Here is a 27,262-nt window from a genome sequence, read left to right on the forward strand (position 1 = left end):
TGGGAATACCAGGTGCTGTAGGGGTTTTTATTTTTCGCTTCCCTAATGAAAATATACATGGCATTCCTCGCAGCAAATGAAAATGTTTCATTTCTTGCTACTTTTTTCCCGCAGTGGCAAATAAATATATCGTTTTTTCCTCTGAAAGTTCAACACAATGCAACCTTCCAAAATAGAATTCTGACATCAAGAATTCCGTCTATAGTACATTTGAGTGCACCTGTCATTTTCTCAGTCTCTGTGTATGCATGGAGCAAGATATAGGCTCATGGATTTAAGAATGAGAGGATATCATGAGACAGCAATCTCCACCTACGGCCATACTACCTTGACAGCGCCCGATCCCGTCAGATCTCGGAAGCTAAGCAGGGTGAGGCTTGATTAGTACTGGGTTGGGAGACTGCCTGGGAATACCAGGTGCTGTAGGGGTTTTTATTTTTCGCTTCCCTAATGAAAATATACATGGCATTCCTCGCAGCAAATGAAAATGTTTCATTTCTTGCTACTTTTTTCCCGCAGTGGCAAAGAAATATATCGTTTTTTCCTCTGAAAGTTCAACACAATGCAACCTTCCAAAATAGAATTCTGACATCAAGAATTCCGTCTATAGTACATTTGAGTGCACCTGTCATTTTCTCAGTCTCTGTGTATGCATGGAGCAAGATATAGGCTCATGGATTTAAGAATGAGAGGATATCATGAGACAGCAATCTCCACCTACGGCCATACTACCTTGAAAGCGCCCGATCCCGTCAGATCTCGGAAGCTAAGCAGGGTGAGGCTTGATTAGTACTGGGTTGGGAGACTGCCTGGGAATACCAGGTGCTGTGGGTGTTTTTATTTTTTGCTTCCCTAATGAAAATATACATGGCATTCCTTGCAGCAAATGAAAATGTTTCATTTTTTACTACTTTTTTCCCGCAGTGGCAAAGAAATATATCGTTTTTTCCTCAGAAAGTTCAACACAATGCAACCTTCCAAAATAGAATTCTGACATCAAGAATTCCGTCTATAGTACATTTGAGTGCACCTGTCATTTTCTCAGTCTCTGTGTATGCATGGAGCAAGATATAGGCTCATGGATTTAAGAATGAGAGGATATCATGAGACAGCAATCTCCACCTACGGCCATACTACCTTGAAAGCGCCCGATCCCGTCAGATCTCGGAAGCTAAGCAGGGTGAGGCTTGATTAGTCCTGGGTTGGGAGACTGCCTGGGAATACCAGGTGCTGTAGGGGTTTTTATTTTTCGCTTCCCTAATGAAAATATACATGGCATTCCTCGCAGCAAATGAAAATGTTTCATTTCTTGCTACTTTTTTCCCGGAGTGGCAAAGAAATATATTGTTTTTTCCTCTGAAAGTTCAACACAATGCAACCTTCCAAAATAGAATTCTGACATCAAGAATTCCGTCTATAGTATATTTGAGTGCACCTGTCATTTTCTCAGTCTCTGATTTAATTTCTCCATTTAAGGTAATTCTTCAAGAATGTATTTTTTTAACGGTCACAATAATACACTTATGCCTCCCATGTCATTTAGAAATATATCATACAGGCCTCAGAACACTCAGCATGTTATATGGTGAGCTTGTGGCTCACAGAGTTGGGGTGTGCAGTGTTCAAGCTGATACTTGGAAGAGATAGTGAGTTCAAATCCAAACAGGAGGAGGTTGAATATAGGCACCTCTGAAATTTTTTACTACTTTTTTCCCGCAGTGGCAAAGAAATCTATCGTTTTTTCCTCTGAAAGTTCAACACAATGCAACCTTCCAAAATAGAATTCTGACATCAAGAATTCCGTCTATAGTACATTTGAGTGCACCTGTCATTTTCTCAGTCTCTGTGTATGCATGGAGCAAGATATAGGCTCATGGATTTAAGAATGAGAGGATATCATGAGACAGCAATCTCCACCTACGGCCATACTACCTTGACAGCGCCCGATCCCGTCAGATCTCGGAAGCTAAGCAGGGTGAGGCTTGATTAGTACTGGGTTGGGAGACTGCCTGGGAATACCAGGTGCTGTGGGTGTTTTTATTTTTTGCTTCCCTAATGAAAATATACATGGCATTCCTTGCAGCAAATGAAAATGTTTCATTTTTTACTACTTTTTTCCCGCAGTGGCAAAGAAATATATCGTTTTTTCCTCAGAAAGTTCAACACAATGCAACCTTCCAAAATAGAATTCTGACATCAAGAATTCCGTCTATAGTACATTTGAGTGCACCTGTCATTTTCTCAGTCTCTGTGTATGCATGGAGCAAGATATAGGCTCATGGATTTAAGAATGAGAGGATATCATGAGACAGCAATCTCCACCTACGGCCATACTACCTTGACAGCGCCCGATCCCGTCAGATCTCGGAAGCTAAGCAGGGTGAGGCTTGATTAGTACTGGGTTGGGAGACTGCCTGGGAATACCAGGTGCTGTAGGGGTTTTTATTTTTCGCTTCCCTAATGAAAATATACATGGCATTCCTCGCAGCAAATGAAAATGTTTCATTTCTTGCTACTTTTTTCCCGCAGTGGCAAAGAAATATATCGTTTTTTCCTCTGAAAGTTCAACACAATGCAACCTTCCAAAATAGAATTCTGACATCAAGAATTCCGTCTATAGTACATTTGAGTGCACCTGTCATTTTCTCAGTCTCTGTGTATGCATGGAGCAAGATATAGGCTCATGGATTTAAGAATGAGAGGATATCATGAGACAGCAATCTCCACCTACGGCCATACTACCTTGAAAGCGCCCGATCCCGTCAGATCTCGGAAGCTAAGCAGGGTGAGGCTTGATTAGTACTGGGTTGGGAGACTGCCTGGGAATACCAGGTGCTGTGAGTGTTTTTATTTTTTGCTTCACTAATCAAAATATACATGGCATTCCTTGCAGCAAATGAAAATGTTTCATTTTTTACTACTTTTTTCCCGCAGTGGCAAAGAAATCTATCGTTTTTTCCTCTGAAAGTTCAACACAATGCAACCTTCCAAAATAGAATTCTGACATCAAGAATTCCGTCTATAGTACATTTGAGTGCACCTGTCATTTTCTCAGTCTCTGTGTATGCATGGAGCAAGATATAGGCTCATGGATTTAAGAATGAGAGGATATCATGAGACAGCAATCTCCACCTACGGCCATACTACCTTGACAGCGCCCGATCCCGTCAGATCTCGGAAGCTAAGCAGGGTGAGGCTTGATTAGTACTGGGTTGGGAGACTGCCTGGGAATACCAGGTGCTGTGGGTGTTTTTATTTTTTGCTTCCCTAATGAAAATATACATGGCATTCCTTGCAGCAAATGAAAATGTTTCATTTTTTACTACTTTTTTCCCGCAGTGGCAAAGAAATATATCGTTTTTTCCTCAGAAAGTTCAACACAATGCAACCTTCCAAAATAGAATTCTGACATCAAGAATTCCGTCTATAGTACATTTGAGTGCACCTGTCATTTTCTCAGTCTCTGTGTATGCATGGAGCAAGATATAGGCTCATGGATTTAAGAATGAGAGGATATCATGAGACAGCAATCTCCACCTACGGCCATACTACCTTGACAGCGCCCGATCCCGTCAGATCTCGGAAGCTAAGCAGGGTGAGGCTTGATTAGTACTGGGTTGGGAGACTGCCTGGGAATACCAGGTGCTGTAGGGGTTTTTATTTTTCGCTTCCCTAATGAAAATATACATGGCATTCCTCGCAGCAAATGAAAATGTTTCATTTCTTGCTACTTTTTTCCCGGAGTGGCAAAGAAATATATTGTTTTTTCCTCTGAAAGTTCAACACAATGCAACCTTCCAAAATAGAATTTTGACATCAAGAATTCCGTCTATAGTATATTTGAGTGCACCTGTCATTTTCTCAGTCTCTGATTTAATTTCTCCATTTAAGGTAATTCTTCAAGAATGTATTTTTTTAACGGTCACAATAATACACTTATGCCTCCCATGTCATTTAGAAATATATCATACAGGCCTCAGAACACTCAGCATGTTATATGGTGAGCTTGTGGCTCACAGAGTTGGGGTGTGCAGTGTTCAAGCTGATACTTGGAAGAGATAGTGAGTTCAAATCCAAACAGGAGGAGGTTGAATATAGGCACCTCTGAAATTTTTTACTACTTTTTTCCCGCAGTGGCAAAGAAATCTATCGTTTTTTCCTCTGAAAGTTCAACACAATGCAACCTTCCAAAATAGAATTCTGACATCAAGAATTCCGTCTATAGTACATTTGAGTGCACCTGTCATTTTCTCAGTCTCTGTGTATGCATGGAGCAAGATATAGGCTCATGGATTTAAGAATGAGAGGATATCATGAGACAGCAATCTCCACCTACGGCCATACTACCTTGACAGCGCCCGATCCCGTCAGATCTCGGAAGCTAAGCAGGGTGAGGCTTGATTAGTACTGGGTTGGGAGACTGCCTGGGAATACCAGGTGCTGTAGGGGTTTTTATTTTTCGCTTCCCTAATGAAAATATACATGGCATTCCTCGCAGCAAATGAAAATGTTTCATTTCTTGCTACTTTTTTCCCGCAGTGGCAAAGAAATATATCGTTTTTTCCTCTGAAAGTTCAACACAATGCAACCTTCCAAAATAGAATTCTGACATCAAGAATTCCGTCTATAGTACATTTGAGTGCACCTGTCATTTTCTCAGTCTCTGTGTATGCATGGAGCAAGATATAGGCTCATGGATTTAAGAATGAGAGGATATCATGAGACAGCAATCTCCACCTACGGCCATACTACCTTGACAGCGCCCGATCCCGTCAGATCTCGGAAGCTAAGCAGGGTGAGGCTTGATTAGTACTGGGTTGGGAGACTGCCTGGGAATACCAGGTGCTGTAGGGGTTTTTATTTTTCGCTTCCCTAATGAAAATATACATGGCATTCCTCGCAGCAAATGAAAATGTTTCATTTCTTGCTACTTTTTTCCCGCAGTGGCAAAGAAATATATCGTTTTTTCCTCTGAAAGTTCAACACAATGCAACCTTCCAAAATAGAATTCTGACATCAAGAATTCCGTCTATAGTACATTTGAGTGCACCTGTCATTTTCTCAGTCTCTGTGTATGCATGGAGCAAGATATAGGCTCATGGATTTAAGAATGAGAGGATATCATGAGACAGCAATCTCCACCTACGGCCATACTACCTTGAAAGCGCCCGATCCCGTCAGATCTCGGAAGCTAAGCAGGGTGAGGCTTGATTAGTACTGGGTTGGGAGACTGCCTGGGAATACCAGGTGCTGTGGGTGTTTTTATTTTTTGCTTCCCTAATGAAAATATACATGGCATTCCTTGCAGCAAATGAAAATGTTTCATTTTTTACTACTTTTTTCCCGCAGTGGCAAAGAAATATATCGTTTTTTCCTCAGAAAGTTCAACACAATGCAACCTTCCAAAATAGAATTCTGACATCAAGAATTCCGTCTATAGTACATTTGAGTGCACCTGTCATTTTCTCAGTCTCTGTGTATGCATGGAGCAAGATATAGGCTCATGGATTTAAGAATGAGAGGATATCATGAGACAGCAATCTCCACCTACGGCCATACTACCTTGAAAGCGCCCGATCCCGTCAGATCTCGGAAGCTAAGCAGGGTGAGGCTTGATTAGTCCTGGGTTGGGAGACTGCCTGGGAATACCAGGTGCTGTAGGGGTTTTTATTTTTCGCTTCCCTAATGAAAATATACATGGCATTCCTCGCAGCAAATGAAAATGTTTCATTTCTTGCTACTTTTTTCCCGGAGTGGCAAAGAAATATATTGTTTTTTCCTCTGAAAGTTCAACACAATGCAACCTTCCAAAATAGAATTCTGACATCAAGAATTCCGTCTATAGTATATTTGAGTGCACCTGTCATTTTCTCAGTCTCTGATTTAATTTCTCCATTTAAGGTAATTCTTCAAGAATGTATTTTTTTAACGGTCACAATAATACACTTATGCCTCCCATGTCATTTAGAAATATATCATACAGGCCTCAGAACACTCAGCATGTTATATGGTGAGCTTGTGGCTCACAGAGTTGGGGTGTGCAGTGTTCAAGCTGATACTTGGAAGAGATAGTGAGTTCAAATCCAAACAGGAGGAGGTTGAATATAGGCACCTCTGAAATTTTTTACTACTTTTTTCCCGCAGTGGCAAAGAAATCTATCGTTTTTTCCTCTGAAAGTTCAACACAATGCAACCTTCCAAAATAGAATTCTGACATCAAGAATTCCGTCTATAGTACATTTGAGTGCACCTGTCATTTTCTCAGTCTCTGTGTATGCATGGAGCAAGATATAGGCTCATGGATTTAAGAATGAGAGGATATCATGAGACAGCAATCTCCACCTACGGCCATACTACCTTGACAGCGCCCGATCCCGTCAGATCTCGGAAGCTAAGCAGGGTGAGGCTTGATTAGTACTGGGTTGGGAGACTGCCTGGGAATACCAGGTGCTGTAGGGGTTTTTATTTTTTGCTTCCCTAATGAAAATATACATGGCATTCCTCGCAGCAAATGAAAATGTTTCATTTCTTGCTACTTTTTTCCCGCAGTGGCAAAGAAATCTATCGTTTTTTCCTCTGAAAGTTCAACACAATGCAACCTTCCAAAATAGAATTCTGACATCAAGAATTCCGTCTATAGTACATTTGAGTGCACCTGTCATTTTCTCAGTCTCTGTGTATGCATGGAGCAAGATATAGGCTCATGGATTTAAGAATGAGAGGATATCATGAGACAGCAATCTCCACCTACGGCCATACTACCTTGACAGCGCCCGATCCCGTCAGATCTCGGAAGCTAAGCAGGGTGAGGCTTGATTAGTACTGGGTTGGGAGACTGCCTGGGAATACCAGGTGCTGTAGGGGTTTTTATTTTTCGCTTCCCTAATGAAAATATACATGGCATTCCTCGCAGCAAATGAAAATGTTTCATTTCTTGCTACTTTTTTCCCGCAGTGGCAAAGAAATCTATCGTTTTTTCCTCTGAAAGTTCAACACAATGCAACCTTCCAAAATAGAATTCTGACATCAAGAATTCCGTCTATAGTACATTTGAGTGCACCTGTCATTTTCTCAGTCTCTGTGTATGCATGGAGCAAGATATAGGCTCATGGATTTAAGAATGAGAGGATATCATGAGACAGCAATCTCCACCTACGGCCATACTACCTTGAAAGCGCCCGATCCCGTCAGATCTCGGAAGCTAAGCAGGGTGAGGCTTGATTAGTACTGGGTTGGGAGACTGCCTGGGAATACCAGGTGCTGTAGGGGTTTTTATTTTTCGCTTCCCTAATGAAAATATACATGGCATTCCTCGCAGCAAATGAAAATGTTTCATTTCTTGCTACTTTTTTCCCGGAGTGGCAAAGAAATATATTGTTTTTTCCTCAGAAAGTTCAACACAATGCAACCTTCCAAAATAGAATTCTGACATCAAGAATTCCGTCTATAGTACATTTGAGTGCACCTGTCATTTTCTCAGTCTCTGTGTATGCATGGAGCAAGATATAGGCTCATGGATTTAAGAATGAGAGGATATCATGAGACAGCAATCTCCACCTACGGCCATACTACCTTGACAGCGCCCGATCCCGTCAGATCTCGGAAGCTAAGCAGGGTGAGGCTTGATTAGTACTGGGTTGGGAGACTGCCTGGGAATACCAGGTGCTGTAGGGGTTTTTATTTTTCGCTTCCCTAATGAAAATATACATGGCATTCCTCGCAGCAAATGAAAATGTTTCATTTCTTGCTACTTTTTTCCCGCAGTGGCAAAGAAATATATCGTTTTTTCCTCTGAAAGTTCAACACAATGCAACCTTCCAAAATAGAATTCTGACATCAAGAATTCCGTCTATAGTACATTTGAGTGCACCTGTCATTTTCTCAGTCTCTGTGTATGCATGGAGCAAGATATAGGCTCATGGATTTAAGAATGAGAGGATATCATGAGACAGCAATCTCCACCTACGGCCATACTACCTTGACAGCGCCCGATCCCGTCAGATCTCGGAAGCTAAGCAGGGTGAGGCTTGATTAGTACTGGGTTGGGAGACTGCCTGGGAATACCAGGTGCTGTAGGGGTTTTTATTTTTCGCTTCCCTAATGAAAATATACATGGCATTCCTCGCAGCAAATGAAAATGTTTCATTTCTTGCTACTTTTTTCCCGCAGTGGCAAATAAATATATCGTTTTTTCCTCTGAAAGTTCAACACAATGCAACCTTCCAAAATAGAATTCTGACATCAAGAATTCCGTCTATAGTACATTTGAGTGCACCTGTCATTTTCTCAGTCTCTGTGTATGCATGGAGCAAGATATAGGCTCATGGATTTAAGAATGAGAGGATATCATGAGACAGCAATCTCCACCTACGGCCATACTACCTTGACAGCGCCCGATCCCGTCAGATCTCGGAAGCTAAGCAGGGTGAGGCTTGATTAGTACTGGGTTGGGAGACTGCCTGGGAATACCAGGTGCTGTAGGGGTTTTTATTTTTCGCTTCCCTAATGAAAATATACATGGCATTCCTCGCAGCAAATGAAAATGTTTCATTTCTTGCTACTTTTTTCCCGCAGTGGCAAAGAAATATATCGTTTTTTCCTCTGAAAGTTCAACACAATGCAACCTTCCAAAATAGAATTCTGACATCAAGAATTCCGTCTATAGTACATTTGAGTGCACCTGTCATTTTCTCAGTCTCTGTGTATGCATGGAGCAAGATATAGGCTCATGGATTTAAGAATGAGAGGATATCATGAGACAGCAATCTCCACCTACGGCCATACTACCTTGAAAGCGCCCGATCCCGTCAGATCTCGGAAGCTAAGCAGGGTGAGGCTTGATTAGTACTGGGTTGGGAGACTGCCTGGGAATACCAGGTGCTGTGGGTGTTTTTATTTTTTGCTTCCCTAATGAAAATATACATGGCATTCCTTGCAGCAAATGAAAATGTTTCATTTTTTACTACTTTTTTCCCGCAGTGGCAAAGAAATATATCGTTTTTTCCTCAGAAAGTTCAACACAATGCAACCTTCCAAAATAGAATTCTGACATCAAGAATTCCGTCTATAGTACATTTGAGTGCACCTGTCATTTTCTCAGTCTCTGTGTATGCATGGAGCAAGATATAGGCTCATGGATTTAAGAATGAGAGGATATCATGAGACAGCAATCTCCACCTACGGCCATACTACCTTGAAAGCGCCCGATCCCGTCAGATCTCGGAAGCTAAGCAGGGTGAGGCTTGATTAGTCCTGGGTTGGGAGACTGCCTGGGAATACCAGGTGCTGTAGGGGTTTTTATTTTTCGCTTCCCTAATGAAAATATACATGGCATTCCTCGCAGCAAATGAAAATGTTTCATTTCTTGCTACTTTTTTCCCGGAGTGGCAAAGAAATATATTGTTTTTTCCTCTGAAAGTTCAACACAATGCAACCTTCCAAAATAGAATTCTGACATCAAGAATTCCGTCTATAGTATATTTGAGTGCACCTGTCATTTTCTCAGTCTCTGATTTAATTTCTCCATTTAAGGTAATTCTTCAAGAATGTATTTTTTTAACGGTCACAATAATACACTTATGCCTCCCATGTCATTTAGAAATATATCATACAGGCCTCAGAACACTCAGCATGTTATATGGTGAGCTTGTGGCTCACAGAGTTGGGGTGTGCAGTGTTCAAGCTGATACTTGGAAGAGATAGTGAGTTCAAATCCAAACAGGAGGAGGTTGAATATAGGCACCTCTGAAATTTTTTACTACTTTTTTCCCGCAGTGGCAAAGAAATATATCGTTTTTTCCTCTGAAAGTTCAACACAATGCAACCTTCCAAAATAGAATTCTGACATCAAGAATTCCGTCTATAGTACATTTGAGTGCACCTGTCATTTTCTCAGTCTCTGTGTATGCATGGAGCAAGATATAGGCTCATGGATTTAAGAATGAGAGGATATCATGAGACAGCAATCTCCACCTACGGCCATACTACCTTGAAAGCGCCCGATCCCGTCAGATCTCGGAAGCTAAGCAGGGTGAGGCTTGATTAGTACTGGGTTGGGAGACTGCCTGGGAATACCAGGTGCTGTGGGTGCTGTGGGTGTTTTTATTTTTTGCTTCCCTAATGAAAATATACATGGCATTCCTTGCAGCAAATGAAAATGTTTCATTTTTTACTACTTTTTTCCCGCAGTGGCAAAGAAATATATCGTTTTTTCCTCAGAAAGTTCAACACAATGCAACCTTCCAAAATAGAATTCTGACATCAAGAATTCCGTCTATAGTACATTTGAGTGCACCTGTCATTTTCTCAGTCTCTGTGTATGCATGTAGCAAGATATAGGCTCATGGATTTAAGAATGAGAGGATATCATGAGACAGCAATCTCCACCTACGGCCATACTACCTTGAAAGCGCCCGATCCCGTCAGATCTCGGAAGCTAAGCAGGGTGAGGCTTGATTAGTACTGGGTTGGGAGACTGCCTGGGAATACCAGGTGCTGTAGGGGTTTTTATTTTTCGCTTCCCTAATGAAAATATACATGGCATTCCTCGCAGCAAATGAAAATGTTTCATTTCTTGCTACTTTTTTCCCGGAGTGGCAAAGAAATATATTGTTTTTTCCTCTGAAAGTTCAACACAATGCAACCTTCCAAAATAGAATTCTGACATCAAGAATTCCGTCTATAGTATATTTGAGTGCACCTGTCATTTTCTCAGTCTCTGATTTAATTTCTCCATTTAAGGTAATTCTTCAAGAATGTATTTTTTTAACGGTCACAATAATACACTTATGCCTCCCATGTCATTTAGAAATATATCATACAGGCCTCAGAACACTCAGCATGTTATATGGTGAGCTTGTGGCTCACAGAGTTGGGGTGTGCAGTGTTCAAGCTGATACTTGGAAGAGATAGTGAGTTCAAATCCAAACAGGAGGAGGTTGAATATAGGCACCTCTGAAATTTTTTACTACTTTTTTCCCGCAGTGGCAAAGAAATCTATCGTTTTTTCCTCTGAAAGTTCAACACAATGCAACCTTCCAAAATAGAATTCTGACATCAAGAATTCCGTCTATAGTACATTTGAGTGCACCTGTCATTTTCTCAGTCTCTGTGTATGCATGGAGCAAGATATAGGCTCATGGATTTAAGAATGAGAGGATATCATGAGACAGCAATCTCCACCTACGGCCATACTACCTTGACAGCGCCCGATCCCGTCAGATCTCGGAAGCTAAGCAGGGTGAGGCTTGATTAGTACTGGGTTGGGAGACTGCCTGGGAATACCAGGTGCTGTAGGGGTTTTTATTTTTCGCTTCCCTAATGAAAATATACATGGCATTCCTCGCAGCAAATGAAAATGTTTCATTTCTTGCTACTTTTTTCCCGCAGTGGCAAAGAAATATATCGTTTTTTCCTCTGAAAGTTCAACACAATGCAACCTTCCAAAATAGAATTCTGACATCAAGAATTCCGTCTATAGTACATTTGAGTGCACCTGTCATTTTCTCAGTCTCTGTGTATGCATGGAGCAAGATATAGGCTCATGGATTTAAGAATGAGAGGATATCATGAGACAGCAATCTCCACCTACGGCCATACTACCTTGACAGCGCCCGATCCCGTCAGATCTCGGAAGCTAAGCAGGGTGAGGCTTGATTAGTACTGGGTTGGGAGACTGCCTGGGAATACCAGGTGCTGTAGGGGTTTTTATTTTTCGCTTCCCTAATGAAAATATACATGGCATTCCTCGCAGCAAATGAAAATGTTTCATTTCTTGCTACTTTTTTCCCGCAGTGGCAAAGAAATATATCGTTTTTTCCTCTGAAAGTTCAACACAATGCAACCTTCCAAAATAGAATTCTGACATCAAGAATTCCGTCTATAGTACATTTGAGTGCACCTGTCATTTTCTCAGTCTCTGTGTATGCATGGAGCAAGATATAGGCTCATGGATTTAAGAATGAGAGGATATCATGAGACAGCAATCTCCACCTACGGCCATACTACCTTGAAAGCGCCCGATCCCGTCAGATCTCGGAAGCTAAGCAGGGTGAGGCTTGATTAGTACTGGGTTGGGAGACTGCCTGGGAATACCAGGTGCTGTGGGTGTTTTTATTTTTTGCTTCCCTAATGAAAATATACATGGCATTCCTTGCAGCAAATGAAAATGTTTCATTTTTTACTACTTTTTTCCCGCAGTGGCAAAGAAATATATCGTTTTTTCCTCAGAAAGTTCAACACAATGCAACCTTCCAAAATAGAATTCTGACATCAAGAATTCCGTCTATAGTACATTTGAGTGCACCTGTCATTTTCTCAGTCTCTGTGTATGCATGGAGCAAGATATAGGCTCATGGATTTAAGAATGAGAGGATATCATGAGACAGCAATCTCCACCTACGGCCATACTACCTTGAAAGCGCCCGATCCCGTCAGATCTCGGAAGCTAAGCAGGGTGAGGCTTGATTAGTCCTGGGTTGGGAGACTGCCTGGGAATACCAGGTGCTGTAGGGGTTTTTATTTTTCGCTTCCCTAATGAAAATATACATGGCATTCCTCGCAGCAAATGAAAATGTTTCATTTCTTGCTACTTTTTTCCCGGAGTGGCAAAGAAATATATTGTTTTTTCCTCTGAAAGTTCAACACAATGCAACCTTCCAAAATAGAATTCTGACATCAAGAATTCCGTCTATAGTATATTTGAGTGCACCTGTCATTTTCTCAGTCTCTGATTTAATTTCTCCATTTAAGGTAATTCTTCAAGAATGTATTTTTTTAACGGTCACAATAATACACTTATGCCTCCCATGTCATTTAGAAATATATCATACAGGCCTCAGAACACTCAGCATGTTATATGGTGAGCTTGTGGCTCACAGAGTTGGGGTGTGCAGTGTTCAAGCTGATACTTGGAAGAGATAGTGAGTTCAAATCCAAACAGGAGGAGGTTGAATATAGGCACCTCTGAAATTTTTTACTACTTTTTTCCCGCAGTGGCAAAGAAATCTATCGTTTTTTCCTCTGAAAGTTCAACACAATGCAACCTTCCAAAATAGAATTCTGACATCAAGAATTCCGTCTATAGTACATTTGAGTGCACCTGTCATTTTCTCAGTCTCTGTGTATGCATGGAGCAAGATATAGGCTCATGGATTTAAGAATGAGAGGATATCATGAGACAGCAATCTCCACCTACGGCCATACTACCTTGACAGCGCCCGATCCCGTCAGATCTCGGAAGCTAAGCAGGGTGAGGCTTGATTAGTACTGGGTTGGGAGACTGCCTGGGAATACCAGGTGCTGTAGGGGTTTTTATTTTTTGCTTCCCTAATGAAAATATACATGGCATTCCTCGCAGCAAATGAAAATGTTTCATTTCTTGCTACTTTTTTCCCGCAGTGGCAAAGAAATCTATCGTTTTTTCCTCTGAAAGTTCAACACAATGCAACCTTCCAAAATAGAATTCTGACATCAAGAATTCCGTCTATAGTACATTTGAGTGCACCTGTCATTTTCTCAGTCTCTGTGTATGCATGGAGCAAGATATAGGCTCATGGATTTAAGAATGAGAGGATATCATGAGACAGCAATCTCCACCTACGGCCATACTACCTTGACAGCGCCCGATCCCGTCAGATCTCGGAAGCTAAGCAGGGTGAGGCTTGATTAGTACTGGGTTGGGAGACTGCCTGGGAATACCAGGTGCTGTAGGGGTTTTTATTTTTCGCTTCCCTAATGAAAATATACATGGCATTCCTCGCAGCAAATGAAAATGTTTCATTTCTTGCTACTTTTTTCCCGCAGTGGCAAAGAAATCTATCGTTTTTTCCTCTGAAAGTTCAACACAATGCAACCTTCCAAAATAGAATTCTGACATCAAGAATTCCGTCTATAGTACATTTGAGTGCACCTGTCATTTTCTCAGTCTCTGTGTATGCATGGAGCAAGATATAGGCTCATGGATTTAAGAATGAGAGGATATCATGAGACAGCAATCTCCACCTACGGCCATACTACCTTGAAAGCGCCCGATCCCGTCAGATCTCGGAAGCTAAGCAGGGTGAGGCTTGATTAGTACTGGGTTGGGAGACTGCCTGGGAATACCAGGTGCTGTAGGGGTTTTTATTTTTCGCTTCCCTAATGAAAATATACATGGCATTCCTCGCAGCAAATGAAAATGTTTCATTTCTTGCTACTTTTTTCCCGGAGTGGCAAAGAAATATATTGTTTTTTCCTCAGAAAGTTCAACACAATGCAACCTTCCAAAATAGAATTCTGACATCAAGAATTCCGTCTATAGTACATTTGAGTGCACCTGTCATTTTCTCAGTCTCTGTGTATGCATGGAGCAAGATATAGGCTCATGGATTTAAGAATGAGAGGATATCATGAGACAGCAATCTCCACCTACGGCCATACTACCTTGACAGCGCCCGATCCCGTCAGATCTCGGAAGCTAAGCAGGGTGAGGCTTGATTAGTACTGGGTTGGGAGACTGCCTGGGAATACCAGGTGCTGTAGGGGTTTTTATTTTTCGCTTCCCTAATGAAAATATACATGGCATTCCTCGCAGCAAATGAAAATGTTTCATTTCTTGCTACTTTTTTCCCGCAGTGGCAAAGAAATATATCGTTTTTTCCTCTGAAAGTTCAACACAATGCAACCTTCCAAAATAGAATTCTGACATCAAGAATTCCGTCTATAGTACATTTGAGTGCACCTGTCATTTTCTCAGTCTCTGTGTATGCATGGAGCAAGATATAGGCTCATGGATTTAAGAATGAGAGGATATCATGAGACAGCAATCTCCACCTACGGCCATACTACCTTGACAGCGCCCGATCCCGTCAGATCTCGGAAGCTAAGCAGGGTGAGGCTTGATTAGTACTGGGTTGGGAGACTGCCTGGGAATACCAGGTGCTGTAGGGGTTTTTATTTTTCGCTTCCCTAATGAAAATATACATGGCATTCCTCGCAGCAAATGAAAATGTTTCATTTCTTGCTACTTTTTTCCCGCAGTGGCAAATAAATATATCGTTTTTTCCTCTGAAAGTTCAACACAATGCAACCTTCCAAAATAGAATTCTGACATCAAGAATTCCGTCTATAGTACATTTGAGTGCACCTGTCATTTTCTCAGTCTCTGTGTATGCATGGAGCAAGATATAGGCTCATGGATTTAAGAATGAGAGGATATCATGAGACAGCAATCTCCACCTACGGCCATACTACCTTGACAGCGCCCGATCCCGTCAGATCTCGGAAGCTAAGCAGGGTGAGGCTTGATTAGTACTGGGTTGGGAGACTGCCTGGGAATACCAGGTGCTGTAGGGGTTTTTATTTTTCGCTTCCCTAATGAAAATATACATGGCATTCCTCGCAGCAAATGAAAATGTTTCATTTCTTGCTACTTTTTTCCCGCAGTGGCAAAGAAATATATCGTTTTTTCCTCTGAAAGTTCAACACAATGCAACCTTCCAAAATAGAATTCTGACATCAAGAATTCCGTCTATAGTACATTTGAGTGCACCTGTCATTTTCTCAGTCTCTGTGTATGCATGGAGCAAGATATAGGCTCATGGATTTAAGAATGAGAGGATATCATGAGACAGCAATCTCCACCTACGGCCATACTACCTTGAAAGCGCCCGATCCCGTCAGATCTCGGAAGCTAAGCAGGGTGAGGCTTGATTAGTACTGGGTTGGGAGACTGCCTGGGAATACCAGGTGCTGTGGGTGTTTTTATTTTTTGCTTCCCTAATGAAAATATACATGGCATTCCTTGCAGCAAATGAAAATGTTTCATTTTTTACTACTTTTTTCCCGCAGTGGCAAAGAAATATATCGTTTTTTCCTCAGAAAGTTCAACACAATGCAACCTTCCAAAATAGAATTCTGACATCAAGAATTCCGTCTATAGTACATTTGAGTGCACCTGTCATTTTCTCAGTCTCTGTGTATGCATGGAGCAAGATATAGGCTCATGGATTTAAGAATGAGAGGATATCATGAGACAGCAATCTCCACCTACGGCCATACTACCTTGAAAGCGCCCGATCCCGTCAGATCTCGGAAGCTAAGCAGGGTGAGGCTTGATTAGTCCTGGGTTGGGAGACTGCCTGGGAATACCAGGTGCTGTAGGGGTTTTTATTTTTCGCTTCCCTAATGAAAATATACATGGCATTCCTCGCAGCAAATGAAAATGTTTCATTTCTTGCTACTTTTTTCCCGGAGTGGCAAAGAAATATATTGTTTTTTCCTCTGAAAGTTCAACACAATGCAACCTTCCAAAATAGAATTCTGACATCAAGAATTCCGTCTATAGTATATTTGAGTGCACCTGTCATTTTCTCAGTCTCTGATTTAATTTCTCCATTTAAGGTAATTCTTCAAGAATGTATTTTTTTAACGGTCACAATAATACACTTATGCCTCCCATGTCATTTAGAAATATATCATACAGGCCTCAGAACACTCAGCATGTTATATGGTGAGCTTGTGGCTCACAGAGTTGGGGTGTGCAGTGTTCAAGCTGATACTTGGAAGAGATAGTGAGTTCAAATCCAAACAGGAGGAGGTTGAATATAGGCACCTCTGAAATTTTTTACTACTTTTTTCCCGCAGTGGCAAAGAAATATATCGTTTTTTCCTCTGAAAGTTCAACACAATGCAACCTTCCAAAATAGAATTCTGACATCAAGAATTCCGTCTATAGTACATTTGAGTGCACCTGTCATTTTCTCAGTCTCTGTGTATGCATGGAGCAAGATATAGGCTCATGGATTTAAGAATGAGAGGATATCATGAGACAGCAATCTCCACCTACGGCCATACTACCTTGAAAGCGCCCGATCCCGTCAGATCTCGGAAGCTAAGCAGGGTGAGGCTTGATTAGTACTGGGTTGGGAGACTGCCTGGGAATACCAGGTGCTGTGGGTGCTGTGGGTGTTTTTATTTTTTGCTTCCCTAATGAAAATATACATGGCATTCCTTGCAGCAAATGAAAATGTTTAATTTTTTACTACTTTTTTCCCGCAGTGGCAAAGAAATATATCGTTTTTTCCTCAGAAAGTTCAACACAATGCAACCTTCCAAAATAGAATTCTGACATCAAGAATTCCGTCTATAGTACATTTGAGTGCACCTGTCATTTTCTCAGTCTCTGTGTATGCATGTAGCAAGATATAGGCTCATGGATTTAAGAATGAGAGGATATCATGAGACAGCAATCTCCACCTACGGCCATACTACCTTGAAAGCGCCCGATCCCGTCAGATCTCGGAAGCTAAGCAGGGTGAGGCTTGATTAGTACTGGGTTGGGAGACTGCCTGGGAATACCAGGTGCTGTAGGGGTTTTTATTTTTCGCTTCCCTAATGAAAATATACATGGCATTCCTCGCAGCAAATGAAAATGTTTCATTTCTTGCTACTTTTTTCCCGGAGTGGCAAAGAAATATATTGTTTTTTCCTCTGAAAGTTCAACACAATGCAACCTTCCAAAATAGAATTCTGACATCAAGAATTCCGTCTATAGTATATTTGAGTGCACCTGTCATTTTCTCAGTCTCTGATTTAATTTCTCCATTTAAGGTAATTCTTCAAGAATGTATTTTTTTAACGGTCACAATAATACACTTATGCCTCCCATGTCATTTAGAAATATATCATACAGGCCTCAGAACACTCAGCATGTTATATGGTGAGCTTGTGGCTCACAGAGTTGGGGTGTGCAGTGTTCAAGCTGATACTTGGAAGAGATAGTGAGTTCAAATCCAAACAGGAGGAGGTTGAATATAGGCACCTCTGAAATTTTTTACTACTTTTTTCCCGCAGTGGCAAAGAAATCTATCGTTTTTTCCTCTGAAAGTTCAACACAATGCAACCTTCCAAAATAGAATTCTGACATCAAGAATTCCGTCTATAGTACATTTGAGTGCACCTGTCATTTTCTCAGTCTCTGTGTATGCATGGAGCAAGATATAGGCTCATGGATTTAAGAATGAGAGGATATCATGAGACAGCAATCTCCACCTACGGCCATACTACCTTGAAAGCGCCCGATCCCGTCAGATCTCGGAAGCTAAGCAGGGTGAGGCTTGATTAGTACTGGGTTGGGAGACTGCCTGGGAATACCAGGTGCTGTGGGTGCTGTGGGTGTTTTTATTTTTTGCTTCCCTAATGAAAATATACATGGCATTCCTTGCAGCAAATGAAAATGTTTCATTTTTTACTACTTTTTTCCCGCAGTGGCAAAGAAATATATCGTTTTTTCCTCAGAAAGTTCAACACAATGCAACCTTCCAAAATAGAATTCTGACATCAAGAATTCCGTCTATAGTACATTTGAGTGCACCTGTCATTTTCTCAGTCTCTGTGTATGCATGTAGCAAGATATAGGCTCATGGATTTAAGAATGAGAGGATATCATGAGACAGCAATCTCCACCTACGGCCATACTACCTTGAAAGCGCCCGATCCCGTCAGATCTCGGAAGCTAAGCAGGGTGAGGCTTGATTAGTACTGGGTTGGGAGACTGCCTGGGAATACCAGGTGCTGTAGGGGTTTTTATTTTTCGCTTCCCTAATGAAAATATACATGGCATTCCTCGCAGCAAATGAAAATGTTTCATTTCTTGCTACTTTTTTCCCGGAGTGGCAAAGAAATATATTGTTTTTTCCTCTGAAAGTTCAACACAATGCAACCTTCCAAAATAGAATTCTGACATCAAGAATTCCGTCTATAGTATATTTGAGTGCACCTGTCATTTTCTCAGTCTCTGATTTAATTTCTCCATTTAAGGTAATTCTTCAAGAATGTATTTTTTTAACGGTCACAATAATACACTTATGCCTCCCATGTCATTTAGAAATATATCATACAGGCCTCAGAACACTCAGCATGTTATATGGTGAGCTTGTGGCTCACAGAGTTGGGGTGTGCAGTGTTCAAGCTGATACTTGGAAGAGATAGTGAGTTCAAATCCAAACAGGAGGAGGTTGAATATAGGCACCTCTGAAATTTTTTACTACTTTTTTCCCGCAGTGGCAAAGAAATCTATCGTTTTTTCCTCTGAAAGTTCAACACAATGCAACCTTCCAAAATAGAATTCTGACATCAAGAATTCCGTCTATAGTACATTTGAGTGCACCTGTCATTTTCTCAGTCTCTGTGTATGCATGGAGCAAGATATAGGCTCATGGATTTAAGAATGAGAGGATATCATGAGACAGCAATCTCCACCTACGGCCATACTACCTTGAAAGCGCCCGATCCCGTCAGATCTCGGAAGCTAAGCAGGGTGAGGCTTGATTAGTACTGGGTTGGGAGACTGCCTGGGAATACCAGGTGCTGTGGGTGCTGTGGGTGTTTTTATTTTTTGCTTCCCTAATGAAAATATACATGGCATTCCTTGCAGCAAATGAAAATGTTTCATTTTTTACTACTTTTTTCCCGCAGTGGCAAAGAAATATATCGTTTTTTCCTCAGAAAGTTCAACACAATGCAACCTTCCAAAATAGAATTCTGACATCAAGAATTCCGTCTATAGTACATTTGAGTGCACCTGTCATTTTCTCAGTCTCTGTGTATGCATGTATCAAGATATAGGCTCATGGATTTAAGAATGAGAGGATATCATGAGACAGCAATCTCCACCTACGGCCATACTACCTTGAAAGCGCCCGATCTCGTCAGATCTCGGAAGCTAAGCAGGGTGAGGCTTGATTAGTACTGGGTTGGGAGACTGCCTGGGAATACCAGGTGCTGTAGGGGTTTTTATTTTTCGCTTCCCTAATGAAAATATACATGGCATTCCTCGCAGCAAATGAAAATGTTTCATTTCTTGCTACTTTTTTCCCGCAGTGGCAAAGAAATCTATCGTTTTTTCCTCTGAAAGTTCAACACAATGCAACCTTCCAAAATAGAATTCTGACATCAAGAATTCCGTCTATAGTATATTTGAGTGCACCTGTCATTTTCTCAGTCTCTGATTTAATTTCTCCATTTAAGGTAATTCTTCAAGAATGTATTTTTTTAACGGTCACAATAATACACTTATGCCTCCCATGTCATTTAGAAATATATCATACAGGCCTCAGAACACTCAGCATGTTATATGGTGAGCTTGTGGCTCACAGAGTTGGGGTGTGCAGTGTTCAAGCTGATACTTGGAAGAGATAGTGAGTTCAAATCCAAACAGGAGGAGGTTGAATATAGGCACCTCTGAAATTTTTTACTACTTTTTTCCCGCAGTGGCAAAGAAATCTATCGTTTTTTCCTCTGAAAGTTCAACACAATGCAACCTTCCAAAATAGAATTCTGACATCAAGAATTCCGTCTATAGTACATTTGAGTGCACCTGTCATTTTCTCAGTCTCTGTGTATGCATGGAGCAAGATATAGGCTCATGGATTTAAGAATGAGAGGATATCATGAGACAGCAATCTCCACCTACGGCCATACTACCTTGAAAGCGCCCGATCCCGTCAGATCTCGGAAGCTAAGCAGGGTGAGGCTTGATTAGTACTGGGTTGGGAGACTGCCTGGGAATACCAGGTGCTGTGGGTGCTGTGGGTGTTTTTATTTTTTGCTTCCCTAATGAAAATATACATGGCATTCCTTGCAGCAAATGAAAATGTTTCATTTTTTACTACTTTTTTCCCGCAGTGGCAAAGAAATATATCGTTTTTTCCTCAGAAAGTTCAACACAATGCAACCTTCCAAAATAGAATTCTGACATCAAGAATTCCGTCTATAGTACATTTGAGTGCACCTGTCATTTTCTCAGTCTCTGTGTATGCATGTATCAAGATATAGGCTCATGGATTTAAGAATGAGAGGATATCATGAGACAGCAATCTCCACCTACGGCCATACTACCTTGAAAGCGCCCGATCCCGTCAGATCTCGGAAGCTAAGCAGGGTGAGGCTTGATTAGTACTGGGTTGGGAGACTGCCTGGGAATACCAGGTGCTGTAGGGGTTTTTATTTTTCGCTTCCCTAATGAAAATATACATGGCATTCCTCGCAGCAAATGAAAATGTTTCATTTCTTGCTACTTTTTTCCCGGAGTGGCAAAGAAATATATTGTTTTTTCCTCTGAAAGTTCAACACAATGCAACCTTCCAAAATAGAATTCTGACATCAAGAATTCCGTCTATAGTATATTTGAGTGCACCTGTCATTTTCTCAGTCTCTGATTTAATTTCTCCATTTAAGGTAATTCTTCAAGAATGTATTTTTTTAACGGTCACAATAATACACTTATGCCTCCCATGTCATTTAGAAATATATCATACAGGCCTCAGAACACTCAGCATGTTATATGGTGAGCTTGTGGCTCACAGAGTTGGGGTGTGCAGTGTTCAAGCTGATACTTGGAAGAGATAGTGAGTTCAAATCCAAACAGGAGGAGGTTGAATATAGGCACCTCTGAAATTTTTTACTACTTTTTTCCCGCAGTGGCAAAGAAATCTATCGTTTTTTCCTCTGAAAGTTCAACACAATGCAACCTTCCAAAATAGAATTCTGACATCAAGAATTCCGTCTATAGTACATTTGAGTGCACCTGTCATTTTCTCAGTCTCTGTGTATGCATGGAGCAAGATATAGGCTCATGGATTTAAGAATGAGAGGATATCATGAGACAGCAATCTCCACCTACGGCCATACTACCTTGACAGCGCCCGATCCCGTCAGATCTCGGAAGCTAAGCAGGGTGAGGCTTGATTAGTACTGGGTTGGGAGACTGCCTGGGAATACCAGGTGCTGTAGGGGTTTTTATTTTTCGCTTCCCTAATGAAAATATACATGGCATTCCTCGCAGCAAATGAAAATGTTTCATTTCTTGCTACTTTTTTCCCGCAGTGGCAAAGAAATATATCGTTTTTTCCTCTGAAAGTTCAACACAATGCAACCTTCCAAAATAGAATTCTGACATCAAGAATTCCGTCTATAGTACATTTGAGTGCACCTGTCATTTTCTCAGTCTCTGTGTATGCATGGAGCAAGATATAGGCTCATGGATTTAAGAATGAGAGGATATCATGAGACAGCAATCTCCACCTACGGCCATACTACCTTGACAGCGCCCGATCCCGTCAGATCTCGGAAGCTAAGCAGGGTGAGGCTTGATTAGTACTGGGTTGGGAGACTGCCTGGGAATACCAGGTGCTGTAGGGGTTTTTATTTTTCGCTTCCCTAATGAAAATATACATGGCATTCCTCGCAGCAAATGAAAATGTTTCATTTCTTGCTACTTTTTTCCCGCAGTGGCAAAGAAATCTATCGTTTTTTCCTCTGAAAGTTCAACACAATGCAACCTTCCAAAATAGAATTCTGACATCAAGAATTCCGTCTATAGTACATTTGAGTGCACCTGTCATTTTCTCAGTCTCTGTGTATGCATGGAGCAAGATATAGGCTCATGGATTTAAGAATGAGAGGATATCATGAGACAGCAATCTCCACCTACGGCCATACTACCTTGACAGCGCCCGATCCCGTCAGATCTCGGAAGCTAAGCAGGGTGAGGCTTGATTAGTACTGGGTTGGGAGACTGCCTGGGAATACCAGGTGCTGTAGGGGTTTTTATTTTTCGCTTCCCTAATGAAAATATACATGGCATTCCTCGCAGCAAATGAAAATGTTTCATTTCTTGCTACTTTTTTCCCGCAGTGGCAAAGAAATCTATCGTTTTTTCCTCTGAAAGTTCAACACAATGCAACCTTCCAAAATAGAATTCTGACATCAAGAATTCCGTCTATAGTACATTTGAGTGCACCTGTCATTTTCTCAGTCTCTGTGTATGCATGGAGCAAGATATAGGCTCATGGATTTAAGAATGAGAGGATATCATGAGACAGCAATCTCCACCTACGGCCATACTACCTTGACAGCGCCCGATCCCGTCAGATCTCGGAAGCTAAGCAGGGTGAGGCTTGATTAGTACTGGGTTGGGAGACTGCCTGGGAATACCAGGTGCTGTGGGTGTTTTTATTTTTTGCTTCCCTAATGAAAATATACATGGCATTCCTTGCAGCAAATGAAAATGTTTCATTTTTTACTACTTTTTTCCCGCAGTGGCAAAGAAATATATCGTTTTTTCCTCAGAAAGTTCAACACAATGCAACCTTCCAAAATAGAATTCTGACATCAAGAATTCCGTCTATAGTACATTTGAGTGCACCTGTCATTTTCTCAGTCTCTGTGTATGCATGGAGCAAGATATAGGCTCATGGATTTAAGAATGAGAGGATATCATGAGACAGCAATCTCCACCTACGGCCATACTACCTTGACAGCGCCCGATCCCGTCAGATCTCGGAAGCTAAGCAGGGTGAGGCTTGATTAGTACTGGGTTGGGAGACTGCCTGGGAATACCAGGTGCTGTAGGGGTTTTTATTTTTCGCTTCCCTAATGAAAATATACATGGCATTCCTCGCAGCAAATGAAAATGTTTCATTTCTTGCTACTTTTTTCCCGCAGTGGCAAAGAAATCTATCGTTTTTTCCTCTGAAAGTTCAACACAATGCAACCTTCCAAAATAGAATTCTGACATCAAGAATTCCGTCTATAGTACATTTGAGTGCACCTGTCATTTTCTCAGTCTCTGTGTATGCATGGAGCAAGATATAGGCTCATGGATTTAAGAATGAGAGGATATCATGAGACAGCAATCTCCACCTACGGCCATACTACCTTGAAAGCGCCCGATCCCGTCAGATCTCGGAAGCTAAGCAGGGTGAGGCTTAATTAGTACTGGGTTGGGAGACTGCCTGGGAATACCAGGTGCTGTGGGTGCTGTGGGTGTTTTTATTTTTTGCTTCCCTAATGAAAATATACATGGCATTCCTTGCAGCAAATGAAAATGTTTCATTTTTTACTACTTTTTTCCCGCAGTGGCAAAGAAATATATCGTTTTTTCCTCAGAAAGTTCAACACAATGCAACCTTCCAAAATAGAATTCTGACATCAAGAATTCCGTCTATAGTACATTTGAGTGCACCTGTCATTTTCTCAGTCTCTGTGTATGCATGGAGCAAGATATAGGCTCATGGATTTAAGAATGAGAGGATATCATGAGACAGCAATCTCCACCTACGGCCATACTACCTTGACAGCGCCCGATCCCGTCAGATCTCGGAAGCTAAGCAGGGTGAGGCTTGATTAGTACTGGGTTGGGAGACTGCCTGGGAATACCAGGTGCTGTAGGGGTTTTTATTTTTCGCTTCCCTAATGAAAATATACATGGCATTCCTCGCAGCAAATGAAAATGTTTCATTTCTTGCTACTTTTTTCCCGCAGTGGCAAAGAAATCTATCGTTTTTTCCTCTGAAAGTTCAACACAATGCAACCTTCCAAAATAGAATTCTGACATCAAGAATTCCGTCTATAGTACATTTGAGTGCACCTGTCATTTTCTCAGTCTCTGTGTATGCATGGAGCAAGATATAGGCTCATGGATTTAAGAATGAGAGGATATCATGAGACAGCAATCTCCACCTACGGCCATACTACCTTGACAGCGCCCGATCCCGTCAGATCTCGGAAGCTAAGCAGGGTGAGGCTTGATTAGTACTGGGTTGGGAGACTGCCTGGGAATACCAGGTGCTGTAGGGGTTTTTATTTTTCGCTTCCCTAATGAAAATATACATGGCATTCCTCGCAGCAAATGAAAATGTTTCATTTCTTGCTACTTTTTTCCCGCAGTGGCAAAGAAATCTATCGTTTTTTCCTCTGAAAGTTCAACACAATGCAACCTTCCAAAATAGAATTCTGACATCAAGAATTCCGTCTATAGTACATTTGAGTGCACCTGTCATTTTCTCAGTCTCTGTGTATGCATGGAGCAAGATATAGGCTCATGGATTTAAGAATGAGAGGATATCATGAGACAGCAATCTCCACCTACGGCCATACTACCTTGACAGCGCCCGATCCCGTCAGATCTCGGAAGCTAAGCAGGGTGAGGCTTGATTAGTACTGGGTTGGGAGACTGCCTGGGAATACCAGGTGCTGTGGGTGTTTTTATTTTTTGCTTCCCTAATGAAAATATACATGGCATTCCTTGCAGCAAATGAAAATGTTTCATTTTTTACTACTTTTTTCCCGCAGTGGCAAAGAAATATATCGTTTTTTCCTCAGAAAGTTCAACACAATGCAACCTTCCAAAATAGAATTCTGACATCAAGAATTCCGTCTATAGTACATTTGAGTGCACCTGTCATTTTCTCAGTCTCTGTGTATGCATGGAGCAAGATATAGGCTCATGGATTTAAGAATGAGAGGATATCATGAGACAGCAATCTCCACCTACGGCCATACTACCTTGACAGCGCCCGATCCCGTCAGATCTCGGAAGCTAAGCAGGGTGAGGCTTGATTAGTACTGGGTTGGGAGACTGCCTGGGAATACCAGGTGCTGTAGGGGTTTTTATTTTTCGCTTCCCTAATGAAAATATACATGGCATTCCTCGCAGCAAATGAAAATGTTTCATTTCTTGCTACTTTTTTCCCGCAGTGGCAAAGAAATCTATCGTTTTTTCCTCTGAAAGTTCAACACAATGCAACCTTCCAAAATAGAATTCTGACATCAAGAATTCCGTCTATAGTACATTTGAGTGCACCTGTCATTTTCTCAGTCTCTGTGTATGCATGGAGCAAGATATAGGCTCATGGATTTAAGAATGAGAGGATATCATGAGACAGCAATCTCCACCTACGGCCATACTACCTTGAAAGCGCCCGATCCCGTCAGATCTCGGAAGCTAAGCAGGGTGAGGCTTAATTAGTACTGGGTTGGGAGACTGCCTGGGAATACCAGGTGCTGTGGGTGCTGTGGGTGTTTTTATTTTTTGCTTCCCTAATGAAAATATACATGGCATTCCTTGCAGCAAATGAAAATGTTTCATTTTTTACTACTTTTTTCCCGCAGTGGCAAAGAAATATATCGTTTTTTCCTCAGAAAGTTCAACACAATGCAACCTTCCAAAATAGAATTCTGACATCAAGAATTCCGTCTATAGTACATTTGAGTGCACCTGTCATTTTCTCAGTCTCTGTGTATGCATGTAGCAAGATATAGGCTCATGGATTTAAGAATGAGAGGATATCATGAGACAGCAATCTCCACCTACGGCCATACTACCTTGAAAGCGCCCGATCCCGTCAGATCTCGGAAGCTAAGCAGGGTGAGGCTTGATTAGTACTGGGTTGGGAGACTGCCTGGGAATACCAGGTGCTGTAGGGGTTTTTATTTTTCGCTTCCCTAATGAAAATATACATGGCATTCCTCGCAGCAAATGAAAATGTTTCATTTCTTGCTACTTTTTTCCCGGAGTGGCAAAGAAATATATTGTTTTTTCCTCTGAAAGTTCAACACAATGCAACCTTCCAAAATAGAATTCTGACATCAAGAATTCCGTCTATAGTATATTTGAGTGCACCTGTCATTTTCTCAGTCTCTGATTTAATTTCTCCATTTAAGGTAATTCTTCAAGAATGTATTTTTTTAACGGTCACAATAATACACTTATGCCTCCCATGTCATTTAGAAATATATCATACAGGCCTCAGAACACTCAGCATGTTATATGGTGAGCTTGTGGCTCACAGAGTTGGGGTGTGCAGTGTTCAAGCTGATACTTGGAAGAGATAGTGAGTTCAAATCCAAACAGGAGGAGGTTGAATATAGGCACCTCTGAAATTTTTTACTACTTTTTTCCCGCAGTGGCAAAGAAATCTATCGTTTTTTCCTCTGAAAGTTCAACACAATGCAACCTTCCAAAATAGAATTCTGACATCAAGAATTCCGTCTATAGTACATTTGAGTGCACCTGTCATTTTCTCAGTCTCTGTGTATGCATGGAGCAAGATATAGGCTCATGGATTTAAGAATGAGAGGATATCATGAGACAGCAATCTCCACCTACGGCCATACTACCTTGACAGCGCCCGATCCCGTCAGATCTCGGAAGCTAAGCAGGGTGAGGCTTGATTAGTACTGGGTTGGGAGACTGCCTGGGAATACCAGGTGCTGTAGGGGTTTTTATTTTTCGCTTCCCTAATGAAAATATACATGGCATTCCTCGCAGCAAATGAAAATGTTTCATTTCTTGCTACTTTTTTCCCGCAGTGGCAAAGAAATATATCGTTTTTTCCTCTGAAAGTTCAACACAATGCAACCTTCCAAAATAGAATTCTGACATCAAGAATTCCGTCTATAGTACATTTGAGTGCACCTGTCATTTTCTCAGTCTCTGTGT

At 41.4% G+C, this 27,262-nt stretch overlaps 55 non-coding genes across 55 annotated transcripts; all 55 read left to right on the plus strand.

The window, feature by feature from the left end:
* The first annotated feature begins 310 nt into the window (after window positions 1–310).
* LOC142476450 (5S ribosomal RNA) lies at window positions 311–429 on the plus strand. Its single transcript, XR_012791683.1, has one exon. It is a non-coding gene; the product is annotated as a 5S ribosomal RNA (ribosomal RNA).
* Window positions 430–715: 286 nt separating this feature from the next.
* On the plus strand, window positions 716–834 carry LOC142476449 (5S ribosomal RNA). Its single transcript, XR_012791682.1, has one exon. It is a non-coding gene; the product is annotated as a 5S ribosomal RNA (ribosomal RNA).
* A 286-nt stretch (window positions 835–1,120) lies between these two features.
* LOC142476567 (5S ribosomal RNA) lies at window positions 1,121–1,239 on the plus strand. Its single transcript, XR_012791802.1, has one exon. It is a non-coding gene; the product is annotated as a 5S ribosomal RNA (ribosomal RNA).
* A 676-nt stretch (window positions 1,240–1,915) lies between these two features.
* LOC142476599 (5S ribosomal RNA) lies at window positions 1,916–2,034 on the plus strand. Its single transcript, XR_012791832.1, has one exon. It is a non-coding gene; the product is annotated as a 5S ribosomal RNA (ribosomal RNA).
* Window positions 2,035–2,320: 286 nt separating this feature from the next.
* On the plus strand, window positions 2,321–2,439 carry LOC142476451 (5S ribosomal RNA). Its single transcript, XR_012791684.1, has one exon. It is a non-coding gene; the product is annotated as a 5S ribosomal RNA (ribosomal RNA).
* A 286-nt stretch (window positions 2,440–2,725) lies between these two features.
* On the plus strand, window positions 2,726–2,844 carry LOC142476563 (5S ribosomal RNA). Its single transcript, XR_012791798.1, has one exon. It is a non-coding gene; the product is annotated as a 5S ribosomal RNA (ribosomal RNA).
* Window positions 2,845–3,130: 286 nt separating this feature from the next.
* LOC142476601 (5S ribosomal RNA) lies at window positions 3,131–3,249 on the plus strand. The gene has a single exon (XR_012791833.1). It is a non-coding gene; the product is annotated as a 5S ribosomal RNA (ribosomal RNA).
* Window positions 3,250–3,535: 286 nt separating this feature from the next.
* On the plus strand, window positions 3,536–3,654 carry LOC142476452 (5S ribosomal RNA). The gene has a single exon (XR_012791685.1). It is a non-coding gene; the product is annotated as a 5S ribosomal RNA (ribosomal RNA).
* A 676-nt stretch (window positions 3,655–4,330) lies between these two features.
* On the plus strand, window positions 4,331–4,449 carry LOC142476453 (5S ribosomal RNA). The gene has a single exon (XR_012791686.1). It is a non-coding gene; the product is annotated as a 5S ribosomal RNA (ribosomal RNA).
* A 286-nt stretch (window positions 4,450–4,735) lies between these two features.
* LOC142476454 (5S ribosomal RNA) lies at window positions 4,736–4,854 on the plus strand. The gene has a single exon (XR_012791688.1). It is a non-coding gene; the product is annotated as a 5S ribosomal RNA (ribosomal RNA).
* Window positions 4,855–5,140: 286 nt separating this feature from the next.
* LOC142476564 (5S ribosomal RNA) lies at window positions 5,141–5,259 on the plus strand. Its single transcript, XR_012791799.1, has one exon. It is a non-coding gene; the product is annotated as a 5S ribosomal RNA (ribosomal RNA).
* Window positions 5,260–5,545: 286 nt separating this feature from the next.
* LOC142476568 (5S ribosomal RNA) lies at window positions 5,546–5,664 on the plus strand. The gene has a single exon (XR_012791803.1). It is a non-coding gene; the product is annotated as a 5S ribosomal RNA (ribosomal RNA).
* Window positions 5,665–6,340: 676 nt separating this feature from the next.
* On the plus strand, window positions 6,341–6,459 carry LOC142476456 (5S ribosomal RNA). Its single transcript, XR_012791690.1, has one exon. It is a non-coding gene; the product is annotated as a 5S ribosomal RNA (ribosomal RNA).
* A 286-nt stretch (window positions 6,460–6,745) lies between these two features.
* LOC142476457 (5S ribosomal RNA) lies at window positions 6,746–6,864 on the plus strand. The gene has a single exon (XR_012791691.1). It is a non-coding gene; the product is annotated as a 5S ribosomal RNA (ribosomal RNA).
* Window positions 6,865–7,150: 286 nt separating this feature from the next.
* LOC142476570 (5S ribosomal RNA) lies at window positions 7,151–7,269 on the plus strand. Its single transcript, XR_012791805.1, has one exon. It is a non-coding gene; the product is annotated as a 5S ribosomal RNA (ribosomal RNA).
* Window positions 7,270–7,555: 286 nt separating this feature from the next.
* On the plus strand, window positions 7,556–7,674 carry LOC142476458 (5S ribosomal RNA). Its single transcript, XR_012791692.1, has one exon. It is a non-coding gene; the product is annotated as a 5S ribosomal RNA (ribosomal RNA).
* A 286-nt stretch (window positions 7,675–7,960) lies between these two features.
* On the plus strand, window positions 7,961–8,079 carry LOC142476459 (5S ribosomal RNA). Its single transcript, XR_012791694.1, has one exon. It is a non-coding gene; the product is annotated as a 5S ribosomal RNA (ribosomal RNA).
* A 286-nt stretch (window positions 8,080–8,365) lies between these two features.
* Window positions 8,366–8,484, plus strand: LOC142476460 (5S ribosomal RNA). The gene has a single exon (XR_012791695.1). It is a non-coding gene; the product is annotated as a 5S ribosomal RNA (ribosomal RNA).
* Window positions 8,485–8,770: 286 nt separating this feature from the next.
* LOC142476585 (5S ribosomal RNA) lies at window positions 8,771–8,889 on the plus strand. The gene has a single exon (XR_012791818.1). It is a non-coding gene; the product is annotated as a 5S ribosomal RNA (ribosomal RNA).
* Window positions 8,890–9,175: 286 nt separating this feature from the next.
* LOC142476569 (5S ribosomal RNA) lies at window positions 9,176–9,294 on the plus strand. Its single transcript, XR_012791804.1, has one exon. It is a non-coding gene; the product is annotated as a 5S ribosomal RNA (ribosomal RNA).
* Window positions 9,295–9,970: 676 nt separating this feature from the next.
* On the plus strand, window positions 9,971–10,089 carry LOC142476597 (5S ribosomal RNA). The gene has a single exon (XR_012791830.1). It is a non-coding gene; the product is annotated as a 5S ribosomal RNA (ribosomal RNA).
* A 295-nt stretch (window positions 10,090–10,384) lies between these two features.
* On the plus strand, window positions 10,385–10,503 carry LOC142476576 (5S ribosomal RNA). Its single transcript, XR_012791809.1, has one exon. It is a non-coding gene; the product is annotated as a 5S ribosomal RNA (ribosomal RNA).
* A 676-nt stretch (window positions 10,504–11,179) lies between these two features.
* Window positions 11,180–11,298, plus strand: LOC142476461 (5S ribosomal RNA). Its single transcript, XR_012791696.1, has one exon. It is a non-coding gene; the product is annotated as a 5S ribosomal RNA (ribosomal RNA).
* A 286-nt stretch (window positions 11,299–11,584) lies between these two features.
* LOC142476462 (5S ribosomal RNA) lies at window positions 11,585–11,703 on the plus strand. The gene has a single exon (XR_012791697.1). It is a non-coding gene; the product is annotated as a 5S ribosomal RNA (ribosomal RNA).
* A 286-nt stretch (window positions 11,704–11,989) lies between these two features.
* Window positions 11,990–12,108, plus strand: LOC142476609 (5S ribosomal RNA). Its single transcript, XR_012791841.1, has one exon. It is a non-coding gene; the product is annotated as a 5S ribosomal RNA (ribosomal RNA).
* Window positions 12,109–12,394: 286 nt separating this feature from the next.
* LOC142476571 (5S ribosomal RNA) lies at window positions 12,395–12,513 on the plus strand. Its single transcript, XR_012791806.1, has one exon. It is a non-coding gene; the product is annotated as a 5S ribosomal RNA (ribosomal RNA).
* A 676-nt stretch (window positions 12,514–13,189) lies between these two features.
* LOC142476463 (5S ribosomal RNA) lies at window positions 13,190–13,308 on the plus strand. Its single transcript, XR_012791698.1, has one exon. It is a non-coding gene; the product is annotated as a 5S ribosomal RNA (ribosomal RNA).
* Window positions 13,309–13,594: 286 nt separating this feature from the next.
* On the plus strand, window positions 13,595–13,713 carry LOC142476464 (5S ribosomal RNA). The gene has a single exon (XR_012791700.1). It is a non-coding gene; the product is annotated as a 5S ribosomal RNA (ribosomal RNA).
* A 286-nt stretch (window positions 13,714–13,999) lies between these two features.
* Window positions 14,000–14,118, plus strand: LOC142476577 (5S ribosomal RNA). Its single transcript, XR_012791810.1, has one exon. It is a non-coding gene; the product is annotated as a 5S ribosomal RNA (ribosomal RNA).
* Window positions 14,119–14,404: 286 nt separating this feature from the next.
* LOC142476465 (5S ribosomal RNA) lies at window positions 14,405–14,523 on the plus strand. The gene has a single exon (XR_012791701.1). It is a non-coding gene; the product is annotated as a 5S ribosomal RNA (ribosomal RNA).
* A 286-nt stretch (window positions 14,524–14,809) lies between these two features.
* LOC142476467 (5S ribosomal RNA) lies at window positions 14,810–14,928 on the plus strand. The gene has a single exon (XR_012791703.1). It is a non-coding gene; the product is annotated as a 5S ribosomal RNA (ribosomal RNA).
* Window positions 14,929–15,214: 286 nt separating this feature from the next.
* Window positions 15,215–15,333, plus strand: LOC142476468 (5S ribosomal RNA). Its single transcript, XR_012791704.1, has one exon. It is a non-coding gene; the product is annotated as a 5S ribosomal RNA (ribosomal RNA).
* A 286-nt stretch (window positions 15,334–15,619) lies between these two features.
* On the plus strand, window positions 15,620–15,738 carry LOC142476455 (5S ribosomal RNA). Its single transcript, XR_012791689.1, has one exon. It is a non-coding gene; the product is annotated as a 5S ribosomal RNA (ribosomal RNA).
* Window positions 15,739–16,024: 286 nt separating this feature from the next.
* LOC142476572 (5S ribosomal RNA) lies at window positions 16,025–16,143 on the plus strand. Its single transcript, XR_012791807.1, has one exon. It is a non-coding gene; the product is annotated as a 5S ribosomal RNA (ribosomal RNA).
* Window positions 16,144–16,819: 676 nt separating this feature from the next.
* On the plus strand, window positions 16,820–16,938 carry LOC142476466 (5S ribosomal RNA). The gene has a single exon (XR_012791702.1). It is a non-coding gene; the product is annotated as a 5S ribosomal RNA (ribosomal RNA).
* Window positions 16,939–17,233: 295 nt separating this feature from the next.
* LOC142476578 (5S ribosomal RNA) lies at window positions 17,234–17,352 on the plus strand. The gene has a single exon (XR_012791811.1). It is a non-coding gene; the product is annotated as a 5S ribosomal RNA (ribosomal RNA).
* Window positions 17,353–18,028: 676 nt separating this feature from the next.
* Window positions 18,029–18,147, plus strand: LOC142476478 (5S ribosomal RNA). The gene has a single exon (XR_012791714.1). It is a non-coding gene; the product is annotated as a 5S ribosomal RNA (ribosomal RNA).
* Window positions 18,148–18,442: 295 nt separating this feature from the next.
* LOC142476579 (5S ribosomal RNA) lies at window positions 18,443–18,561 on the plus strand. Its single transcript, XR_012791812.1, has one exon. It is a non-coding gene; the product is annotated as a 5S ribosomal RNA (ribosomal RNA).
* A 676-nt stretch (window positions 18,562–19,237) lies between these two features.
* On the plus strand, window positions 19,238–19,356 carry LOC142476490 (5S ribosomal RNA). Its single transcript, XR_012791726.1, has one exon. It is a non-coding gene; the product is annotated as a 5S ribosomal RNA (ribosomal RNA).
* Window positions 19,357–19,651: 295 nt separating this feature from the next.
* LOC142476614 (5S ribosomal RNA) lies at window positions 19,652–19,770 on the plus strand. The gene has a single exon (XR_012791846.1). It is a non-coding gene; the product is annotated as a 5S ribosomal RNA (ribosomal RNA).
* Window positions 19,771–20,446: 676 nt separating this feature from the next.
* On the plus strand, window positions 20,447–20,565 carry LOC142476502 (5S ribosomal RNA). Its single transcript, XR_012791738.1, has one exon. It is a non-coding gene; the product is annotated as a 5S ribosomal RNA (ribosomal RNA).
* Window positions 20,566–20,860: 295 nt separating this feature from the next.
* On the plus strand, window positions 20,861–20,979 carry LOC142476580 (5S ribosomal RNA). Its single transcript, XR_012791813.1, has one exon. It is a non-coding gene; the product is annotated as a 5S ribosomal RNA (ribosomal RNA).
* A 676-nt stretch (window positions 20,980–21,655) lies between these two features.
* On the plus strand, window positions 21,656–21,774 carry LOC142476469 (5S ribosomal RNA). The gene has a single exon (XR_012791705.1). It is a non-coding gene; the product is annotated as a 5S ribosomal RNA (ribosomal RNA).
* A 286-nt stretch (window positions 21,775–22,060) lies between these two features.
* LOC142476471 (5S ribosomal RNA) lies at window positions 22,061–22,179 on the plus strand. The gene has a single exon (XR_012791706.1). It is a non-coding gene; the product is annotated as a 5S ribosomal RNA (ribosomal RNA).
* Window positions 22,180–22,465: 286 nt separating this feature from the next.
* LOC142476472 (5S ribosomal RNA) lies at window positions 22,466–22,584 on the plus strand. The gene has a single exon (XR_012791707.1). It is a non-coding gene; the product is annotated as a 5S ribosomal RNA (ribosomal RNA).
* Window positions 22,585–22,870: 286 nt separating this feature from the next.
* On the plus strand, window positions 22,871–22,989 carry LOC142476602 (5S ribosomal RNA). The gene has a single exon (XR_012791834.1). It is a non-coding gene; the product is annotated as a 5S ribosomal RNA (ribosomal RNA).
* A 286-nt stretch (window positions 22,990–23,275) lies between these two features.
* On the plus strand, window positions 23,276–23,394 carry LOC142476473 (5S ribosomal RNA). The gene has a single exon (XR_012791708.1). It is a non-coding gene; the product is annotated as a 5S ribosomal RNA (ribosomal RNA).
* Window positions 23,395–23,680: 286 nt separating this feature from the next.
* LOC142476565 (5S ribosomal RNA) lies at window positions 23,681–23,799 on the plus strand. Its single transcript, XR_012791800.1, has one exon. It is a non-coding gene; the product is annotated as a 5S ribosomal RNA (ribosomal RNA).
* Window positions 23,800–24,094: 295 nt separating this feature from the next.
* On the plus strand, window positions 24,095–24,213 carry LOC142476474 (5S ribosomal RNA). The gene has a single exon (XR_012791709.1). It is a non-coding gene; the product is annotated as a 5S ribosomal RNA (ribosomal RNA).
* A 286-nt stretch (window positions 24,214–24,499) lies between these two features.
* LOC142476475 (5S ribosomal RNA) lies at window positions 24,500–24,618 on the plus strand. The gene has a single exon (XR_012791711.1). It is a non-coding gene; the product is annotated as a 5S ribosomal RNA (ribosomal RNA).
* A 286-nt stretch (window positions 24,619–24,904) lies between these two features.
* Window positions 24,905–25,023, plus strand: LOC142476603 (5S ribosomal RNA). Its single transcript, XR_012791835.1, has one exon. It is a non-coding gene; the product is annotated as a 5S ribosomal RNA (ribosomal RNA).
* Window positions 25,024–25,309: 286 nt separating this feature from the next.
* Window positions 25,310–25,428, plus strand: LOC142476476 (5S ribosomal RNA). Its single transcript, XR_012791712.1, has one exon. It is a non-coding gene; the product is annotated as a 5S ribosomal RNA (ribosomal RNA).
* Window positions 25,429–25,714: 286 nt separating this feature from the next.
* On the plus strand, window positions 25,715–25,833 carry LOC142476566 (5S ribosomal RNA). The gene has a single exon (XR_012791801.1). It is a non-coding gene; the product is annotated as a 5S ribosomal RNA (ribosomal RNA).
* A 295-nt stretch (window positions 25,834–26,128) lies between these two features.
* On the plus strand, window positions 26,129–26,247 carry LOC142476581 (5S ribosomal RNA). Its single transcript, XR_012791814.1, has one exon. It is a non-coding gene; the product is annotated as a 5S ribosomal RNA (ribosomal RNA).
* Window positions 26,248–26,923: 676 nt separating this feature from the next.
* Window positions 26,924–27,042, plus strand: LOC142476477 (5S ribosomal RNA). The gene has a single exon (XR_012791713.1). It is a non-coding gene; the product is annotated as a 5S ribosomal RNA (ribosomal RNA).
* Window positions 27,043–27,262: the final 220 nt, after the last annotated feature.

Source organism: Ascaphus truei, unplaced genomic scaffold (assembly GCF_040206685.1).
Source record: "Ascaphus truei isolate aAscTru1 unplaced genomic scaffold, aAscTru1.hap1 HAP1_SCAFFOLD_1615, whole genome shotgun sequence".
In the NCBI taxonomy this organism is placed as follows: domain Eukaryota; kingdom Metazoa; phylum Chordata; class Amphibia; order Anura; family Ascaphidae; genus Ascaphus; species Ascaphus truei.